Source organism: Mandrillus leucophaeus, unplaced genomic scaffold, assembly GCF_000951045.1.
Source record: "Mandrillus leucophaeus isolate KB7577 unplaced genomic scaffold, Mleu.le_1.0 Scaffold97, whole genome shotgun sequence".
Lineage (NCBI taxonomy): Eukaryota > Metazoa > Chordata > Mammalia > Primates > Cercopithecidae > Mandrillus > Mandrillus leucophaeus.
Window position 1 is genome coordinate 3,042,897 of NW_012110585.1, and position 8,922 is coordinate 3,051,818.

The 8,922-nt window shown below is 49.9% G+C and overlaps 1 protein-coding gene across 1 annotated transcript in view; it reads right to left on the reverse strand.

The window, feature by feature from the left end:
• RP1L1 (retinitis pigmentosa 1-like 1) overlaps positions 1-3,057 on the reverse strand; it is a 61,634-nt gene extending 58,577 nt beyond the window's left edge. Inside the window, exon 1 of the mRNA XM_011970770.1 lies at positions 2,844-3,057. The gene's annotated coding sequence lies outside the window, so the exon portion shown is untranslated. The remainder of the gene's footprint in view (positions 1-2,843) is intronic.
• Positions 3,058-8,922: the final 5,865 nt, after the last annotated feature.

The following is an 8,922-nucleotide window of genomic DNA, read 5'->3' on the forward strand; positions in this document are numbered from 1 at the left end:
AAAAAAAAAAAAAAAAAAGCAGGGACTGTATTATGATACACGTCACAGAGTGGACTCATAGAACTTAGAGCCCCAGCTAACAGTCCGGCTGACAATATAGATATCCATCCACAAGGGTTGGGGTCCTCTTCAGAAACTGATCCATCATGAGTGGTGGAGAGAAAGCGGATTATACATGTAGATCTCCTGCTATGCACCATACACTTGACGAATGAGATGTCATCTAACTCAAATATTCCTTCCTGCTGGGTATAACCAGCCCCACAGTATCTTAAAGAATCTGGGACTTGGAAAGCGTCAATGAGTCGCCCAAGGTTCACGTAGCCAGTGAGTGGTGAAATCACTCTTTGAATGAAAGTCTGATTTTCTCCAAATTCTAAATGTTTCTGGCTACCTCATTTTAGAATTGATCCTTCTGTATTGAAGAAAAAAAAGAAAAAAAAAAAGCCTTCAAAGCAGCCCACATCTGAACACCAAGGTTGCATCTGCAGCCTGAGGGTGGCCGGCTCTCCACGTTGAGCCCACGTCCCCCACTGGTTCCCTATCTCCTCCCATCCTCCACACATACCTGCCCTTCCTGGAGGTCATCATGCTCACTTCTGTAACTAGCACAGTGCCTAGCAGAGCGCTGAATAGAGCAGGTGTCCAGCTAATGTTACCTAAAGTATTTTCACACATTAATGTTGGAGGAGGGCTCCGGTCTTTGGGGATCGACGACATCCCAGGGAGTGCCCAGTGCCTCAGGCCACTGTTGGACAAATGAACTCCTGGTCTGAGGCAGGGTGAAAACTCTTTTTGTTCCTGTGTGGTTGGATTGTATCAGCCCAGCACCTTCAGCAAACCACAGAGTGGTTGCTCAAGAGCTATTGTTGACAGATTGATTTACTGACTAATTTATATGACATACTTATTCAGTGACACAGGTCTCTTGGAGGGAGTTCAGAGGAAAGTAACCAAGATGATTAAAGGATTGGAAAATGTGTTTTACAGGGAAAGGTTACAGGGACGGGTTATTTAACTTGGAGCTGAGAAAGCTGTTGAACGCTGCAAGCACAGGCCATCGAGCTGGAAAGAACCGGAGGCTTGTTTAGTCCAACCCCCTTGATTTCCACCTAAGAGACCAAAACCCGGAAGCAAAGGAGCAGAGAAGTCTATCGCCAGCCACAGGGGGTCTGTGCTTTGTGACTGCAGGTCCAGGCATCCCTCCAAAACACCAGGTGTCTCCCTCCAACACACACACACACACACACACGTACACACACACACCAACACATGCATCACATGCACACACACACATCACGTGGGCACACACACACCTGTGCACACATGCACACACACACATCACATAGGCACACACACACCTGTGCACACATGCACACTCATGTGCACACACACACACAAACACCCCCACACATGCATCACATGCACACACACACATATCACATGGGCACACACACACTTGTGCACACATGCACACTCATGTGCGCACACACACACAAACACCCCCCACACATGTATCACATGCAAGCACACCCATATACACATGCACATTCATGTACACACACCCATACCCGCATCACATGTGGATACACATACCTGTACACACATGCACACTTACGTGCACATCCACCCACCCACACACACACATTAAGCACAGAGGTGCAAAAAACGGCAACCAGCTCTTCTCGTCCCCTCCTGTTAGAAGAGAGCAACAGGCCTGTCTGAGGTCACTATAATTTGTAAGAGGATTTCTGGAAGATGTTTATATAACCGAGAGGGTACATAAGCAATGGTGTGGAGTGCCCAACTCGAAGGTGTGTTCTCACCGTCTGAGATGCGTTTCTGGGCTGTGCACCTCCCCCAGGGAAGGAGTCCTGGTGCCTTCCCGCGACCTCCTCCAAGCTTTCACTGTGTAGCAGCTGGGGAGGGAGCCTGGGGCAGGGGGATGAGTCGACTGTGGGGCATGCCCCATGGGGAAGTACAGAGCTGAGGCACAGGGACAGTTAGCCGCAGCCGCGCTGGACCTGGTCTGAGGAACCCAGTCTGGGCCATGGATCTCTGTTCACTTGCCCTTGGAACCACCGATCTCCCCTAAGCCTCAGTTTCTCCACCAGAAAACTGGGACAGGAGACTGGCACTTGCCCGGCCGCTGGGGGTATGTTATTACCATAAAAAGAGCAGACCCTGGTTTGATTTTGTGGCCCTTCCATGACTTCATCTGTCCGGGTCCAGTCTCTTCTGCAGAAATGGGCCCAGGATGCCAGCCTTGACGCTGGGTAGAGAAAATTCAGTGACCTCCTTTATAGGAACCTTCCACGCCCCTTCCTTGCCACTCTCTCTTTTTTGCCCTGGATCTTCAGAGATTCTTGAAGTCTGGGTCCTCTAAGAAGCAAACTGGACCTCTCCCCAGAATCTGCTCCCACCCCAGCCGACCCCACCCTGCAGGAGTCAAGGGGCAGCGGCCCACCTCTCCCTCCTCTCTAAGAGCCCCCAGAACTCCTCGGGAGGGATTTCTCCCTCTCTGGCTCCGGCGACTGCATTGCTCACCCTCCAGGTCCAGGTGGGAGAACCAGACAGGCTGTGATACTAACATCCTGTAAATCAACGAGCCGAAACCTGCAACTCCACTGCGCCGTGTTTAAACATGATCTGCTCCCAAACAGCCCAGCGGGCCTTGCAGAAGAGACCCGATCTTGCGTCACCACAAGCATCCTGTTCAAGACATCCCTCCCAGGCTCTCAGGCTGAAACGCCTCCCCACTTGCTGCGACTTCCCAGAGCCAAGGCGCTCTGCCCCTCGGGTGGCTGGCTGACCCCGTGGGACATAGGCAGTTGCTGACTCACCGTCCTCCAGGGAGAGCAAGGGCATGGCTCAGCTCCCCCGAGCCCCTAAGCCTCAGGGGGACGTCCTTCGGAGGAAAGTCAGGCCAACGTGGACACCGCCTCCTTCCCTGCCACTGGCTCAGCCCCCCTGGGCTGCAGGGCTGGCCACCCTCCTCCGGACAGTCCTCGGGGCCACTCTCCTTGGCCTGAGAGCCTGAGGCCCCAGTCCCTTGGGCAGGAGCCCAGCCTCCTGAGCTCCAACAGATGGTCCATTTGCACAGAGACCTGCCACCCTGGCCACTCTCCCCAGAGGGAGCTGGATTATGGCAAACCCAAGAGGATTAGTGCGGGAGGCCATCTGCAGAGAGGATAATTAGCTTAGTGGGGTTACACGGATTGTTCCTGGCCCTCTGCCCAAGGGTACACTTGTCAAGACTGTTAAACACAGCCTGGGGGCTTGCAGGGGAGCCCTCTGAGCACCAGCAAGTCCCACCGTGTTCCAGCCATCTGGGTGGGCCATGACAGGCCTGCAGGACTGGGAGAGTGCCCTGCCACCATGGTACTGGGCAGGAACTCCAGGTCCTGAGTGGGGGACACCAGGGAAAAGGTGGGGAACTGTTTTCCGTCTCCCAGAAGAAAGCAGAGAAGGAAACACGATGATATTGCGTCAGACACGAGGCAGCACATGAAGGCCCAAAAGAAGCAGCCGAGAAGTCAACCCATCCTCAGCTGTTTTCTCCGCCAAAGTGGAACAGCAGCTTCCCCTCGGAGGTCCCTCCTTCTTCATTTCAGACAACAGGGATCATTTTGGTTTTAGGTTGGCAGCACCTATGGGGAACCACGGGAGCCTGGAATTTTCAAATCAACTCTCTTGAAGGGCTGGAAATTTGTTTTTTGTTTGTTTAGAATACACGTGTTTAGGTGCAGGGCTGCCTGGAGGCAGGGGACAAACTGTGACTTCCAGTCTGGCAGTTTCCTCTTTCCTCCCTAGAAATTAACTAGGTGGAAGGGCAGCCTGTGGAAGTTGTGGGGACTCAGGATGTGTTGCCATCAAGAGGCAAATATTTAGTGTATGTGTTGTCCGCATTGAACTGATCGGTTCCACAAATGAAATCACTTAAGGCTGGCTTCTGGCCAACAGACACGGCAAGTCAGTCCCAGTGATCAGATGTGCGTGGATGTGGGTTCTGGGGTGCAGATCACACTGTAGGTGAAAGATAGGCTTGCCCAGGTAATTGTAATAAGTTAGCACAAGCATCGTCAAACACAGTAGTGATCAGCTGAAGTCCAGATGCTTCATGCAGACCACAGAATACGAGTAGCGCAAAGGCATTTCAGATGATGTATGTTTGGTTCACATGTATTGAGCACCTACCTGCAAAGTGTACAGCAGTCATTGCTATTCAGTAAATGCCAGTTCATCCAAATCCATGAACAAGCATAGAGTGGCAATAAAACATTTCACTAGCTTCTTTTCCCCAAGGGAATGTGGGGAAACATTGTAAGTAAAGGGAAAATAAAATTTGTTCACTGTCCACACTTATAAAGTAAGGAGAGTATACTTAGTGGCCTCAAAGTGGGGTTACAGCATATTTTATCAGCTAAACCAAGGCACTTTGGGGGAGTGAAACAGGACATTATCAATTTCATCTGGAAGACAGGAGTAAACTGCGACTGTCCCCAGGCAATCAGGACCCAGGGTTACCTTACCTCCAAGAATGACCAAGTGTAATATCTCTGATTTTGTGGGTTGCATGGCCAAATAGCCTTTGTACTACAGAGAACCTACTTCAATGATTCAAAGCTGCAAGACAGTAGCTAGAACTTTTGAACCTGAGCCTCAGAGGTCTTTGTACCAACCAATAAGAGATTCATGGCTCTATGTTTCCCAAACACCTACTATGTTCCACCTGCCCTCTTAGCCACTACTGAATAGGCAAAGAAACCTCAGAGAAGCCAACATCAAATTGGAGCTGCAAGAGATAAGCCAGCAAGTCAAATACCAGTCCTAGACTTTGACAACCCTTCTGAGTGGCTGAAAGCAGAACATGTAAAGTGACTATTATTGACAGTAAGTGCTATAAATATTCCAAAGCTGGAAAGCCTGTTATGATTGGAAGGAGGACACCATTCTTGAAGGATGATAAGGAGAGGGCATTCTGATCCAGATGAAGCAGCGTATCTATGAATTTACACCCTCTGCTCCAATTTCATAGCCATGAGGGACCAAATGAAACAAAGGAACAACAAAAAGATATAACTAGGGTTTCCCCCTACACTCCCCAAAAGGCAAACATCTCTATTGTCCAAAATTAGAAGAAAAGCACAAAGCAGTGAGTAGGGCTGAGACCACAGGCTGGTTGGGCTCCTGCATACCTTTCAGACACAGAAGCTGTAAAAGGGAATGCTGACCCCTGTGTGGGGCATGGCTTTATGATACTAGATGTCTGCTGGTGGATCAGGGGTTGCCCACGGATCACGTGGCAATGGTTGAAGACATTTTTGGTTGTTTCAGCTGGAAGGGGGAGTGATACGAACATCCAGTGGATAGAGGCCAGGGACACCGCTAAACACTCTGCAATACACAGGACAACCCTCTGTATAACAAAGGATTACTCAGCCCCAAATGTCAGCAGTGATGAGATTGAGAAACCCTGGTTTATAGGAAGCCATTGGTATAATACACATAAACTATCTGAAATATATTTGTGCTACTCATATTCTGGGCTCTGCATGAAGAATCAGGACTTCAGCTGAAAACTACTGGGTTTGATAACTTTTATTCTAATTTATAAAAATTACCTGGTTTCTAAGAAGTCATTGGTATTATAAGTAAGAGGAATCAAAAAGATTCAGCCGCATGGCTGGTGACCGGATCTAGAATATCCCCCAATATATTTGCAGAAGAAGAACTCCCAAAATGTCACTAGGAGACTCGGTTCTGACTAGGGAACTGCATGAGGGCTTGCCACAAAACTACTACCCAGGGAGGGTAGCAGACAGAGGGGGAGAGAAAACAGAACAAAAGCAAACCCCCTACTGTAGGTGAGCCTGAAACCAACATTTAAAATCACATGACAAACATGATGTAAAGAAAGACAGTCAACAAAATCAGCAATGAGAACATGAATTCACTCCAAATGAAACTAATTTCATGGGATGGTCTGACAAAGACTTAAAATGTGCCTTATCTGGAGATAGAGAGGGGTAGACAGGAGAGCTCTGGAGGAGAAAGGCTTCATAATTATCATACAGCAGCCACTGTCTAGAGTTTCAAAAACTGTAGGCAGTAGGTATTATCATACCACTTTCTATGTGAGGAAACCGAGTCATGGAAATGAGAACTAATTTCCCAGGGTCATTTGGCTGGTATGTAGCGGAGCCAGAATTTGGGTCTAGGCAGTTTGGCAATGGCCTCCACACATCTCATCAATACACTGTGCTTTGGGTAGAGAGAACAGTATAGCCCCAAGAAGGGATTTTATTAAAGATATAAGAAAGAGAATGAAGCATCAAAAAGGGAATGGAGAGAGAAGAGTCAAGAAGTAGGAGGGTACAGCAGTGTGAAAACAGGCTAAGCGTGTTTGCAGGGTGTGGGAATGGTAACCCAGCCATGGTTGCTGAGACACCCAGGAGAAGAAAAGGGAAATGGCACCAGTTCTTGGCAGTGCAGGGAGCCCTGGTGGCCTTCAAGAGAGCTGTTCAGTTGAGAGGAGAGGGCAGAAGACAGACTACAGGTGAGAAGGTGGTGGGGAAATACAGGCAGGAATTACAAACCTTTTGTTTGGGAAGTAGCCAATGCAAGGCGGGAAAGAAACAAGATGGTAGCCAGAGCAGGCAGCCTGCGCCTGCCTAGGGACAGAAGGAAGCGGCCAGTGATGGGGAGAGACTGAGGATGCAGGAGGGAGGGGACAATGCAGGTCCTAAAAAGGTGAGAGGAGGAGCCACAGCTTGTCACTGGGGCTTCGTTCCCGGGACCGGTATGTAAACCCAGCCACGGGGCATTTACGCACTGAGTAAGAACTACAGTGGGCTCCACATCACCTGGCACAGCCCAGGACAATGCAGCCTCTGGACCGTCACTTCCTCGGCTGTTCTCAAGGGAATTCTGCCACCACAGGCCCTCCTAGGGATGGGCTGGTTTTCCACAAACTGCCGCTGCCAGGCCATCATTCTCACACGTGGGCACAGCCCCTCCTTCCTTCAAAGGGCACACCCCCCTGTCAGGTTCCACCACCATTGGCAGCTCCTTGCTGCCGTTGTCCTCGGACCTCATGGACTCACTCCCTCATTCATGAGGAGTTTGGCACCTGGCCGTGCAGAATCTCCCTTTCCACTTTAGAAATGCCACTGTTCCTTGATGCCCCTATGTCTGTGTGGCACGCAGCCCACAACCTGGCCTCAGATCCCCTCAACCCAACACCCTCCATCCACACTCCAGCTCACCAACTCACTCCCCATCCGTTCCCCAGGCTTTATCACCCAGATGTGACCGGCTCTAGAAGCCTGAACTCAAAGAGCTCAGTCTCAGGCCACAGTCTCCTATGCATACAGCTCTCTCCTCTCCCGCTCTCAGCACAGGACTGCCCGGTAGCCTTTCAGCCATGCTGCTCCCGTGCTTTCTCCTGCTTCCCGGCTCTACCGAGGCTCTCTGCCTAGCCCCATCCTCATGGGACACACTTCATACACTCTCTTGCAGATCAATGCAACGACCTACCTTCCTCTCCTCCACTGCACCAGTTGGAAGCTTCTGGAAGAATTTGCTCACTTCTGTGGATTTAAGTTACTTCAAATTCATGGTCTCAGCATTAACTGAGACTTTGATTCATTTCTTCCATGTTTTTCTCATTCCCTGGTTCAGTCTTCCATGCTCTTTTCAAGGTTTCTCTCATTCTCTGGTCAGGTCCAGCCCTCACAGTTGCTACTCCAAATCTTCACCAGCTTCCCCAAGTCACCGTCTCCGTGGACCTTTGGGCAGGATAATAGGAGGTGAGCTATTATTAACATTGTTCCTCTGCTAGTTGCAGAGGAATAGCAAATCTCCCTGAAAGAAGCTGCTCTGTGTCCCGTTATAGTTCTGTCTCTATGATTGCCTTTACCCAGACACCACAGTAAGCAACATTCTGCAGTCATGTGAGCTCAGATTGACTTCAACAGGAAATCCACCAAGTCTTTACTGCAGAGCTGAGGTGGCTGCTGTGGTTGGATTAGGAGTTTTGTCTTCTTGTTGCCATCTGGATTCTTCTCTTTCCTCCCCCTCCGCATCCCTCTTTAGTCCTGGATGGGAAAGATGCTCGTTTTTCTCCTCCTTACTTTTGAGAAAGCTCCCAGCTGCAGGCAGCCAGGCCATGCATGAGTGGCCTCTACAGGGCGCCATCAATGGGGGTGTGGCTCACAGGACCCCTCGGAGCTCCCCGCTGGACACAGCTCCCCAAGTGTCTGATCTCTAAGGCCAGACCAATCCTGGAATGAGTGGCAGGGCTTTAGAACAGTGCTTCTAGAAGGAATTGCAGCTAACAGTGAGTTGTGGGCAGTTTGTTACCTACACAAAATGGGATAAGGACAGACATCGTGGGTATGCATTGAGAAACTTAGAACAGTTTGACTTTGTGGTGATATCCAAGTGCAAGGACGCTTGGCTCACATTTTGTGTGTCTAATACATTTTTAATAATTCCTTTCATTGTATTCTTTTAAGTACTGACCGACACCATTTTTAAACCCAACAAATAGGTTCTTCTTTCCCAGGCGTCATTGGAGAAGCACATATCTGCCCTGGGAGCCATCATGTCTTTCCCCTTTCTTTGGAGGCACCCACCAACCTGGCTCACACCTTTACAAGGCTGGCACCCACACTGCAGTCGGCTTCGGCTCCCATAACACAGGACCACAGACCGGGGGCTTAGATAGCAGAAACATATTTCCTCACAGTTCTGGAGTCTGGAAGTCCGACTTTAGGGTGTTGGCAGGGCTGGTTTCTCCGGGAACCTCGCTCCTGTCCTGTAGACGGCCGTCTTCTCCCTGCGTCCTCACATGGCTGTCCTTCTGTGAGTGTCTGTTTCCTAATCTCCTCTCTTTGTAAGGACATCAGTCCTATGGGA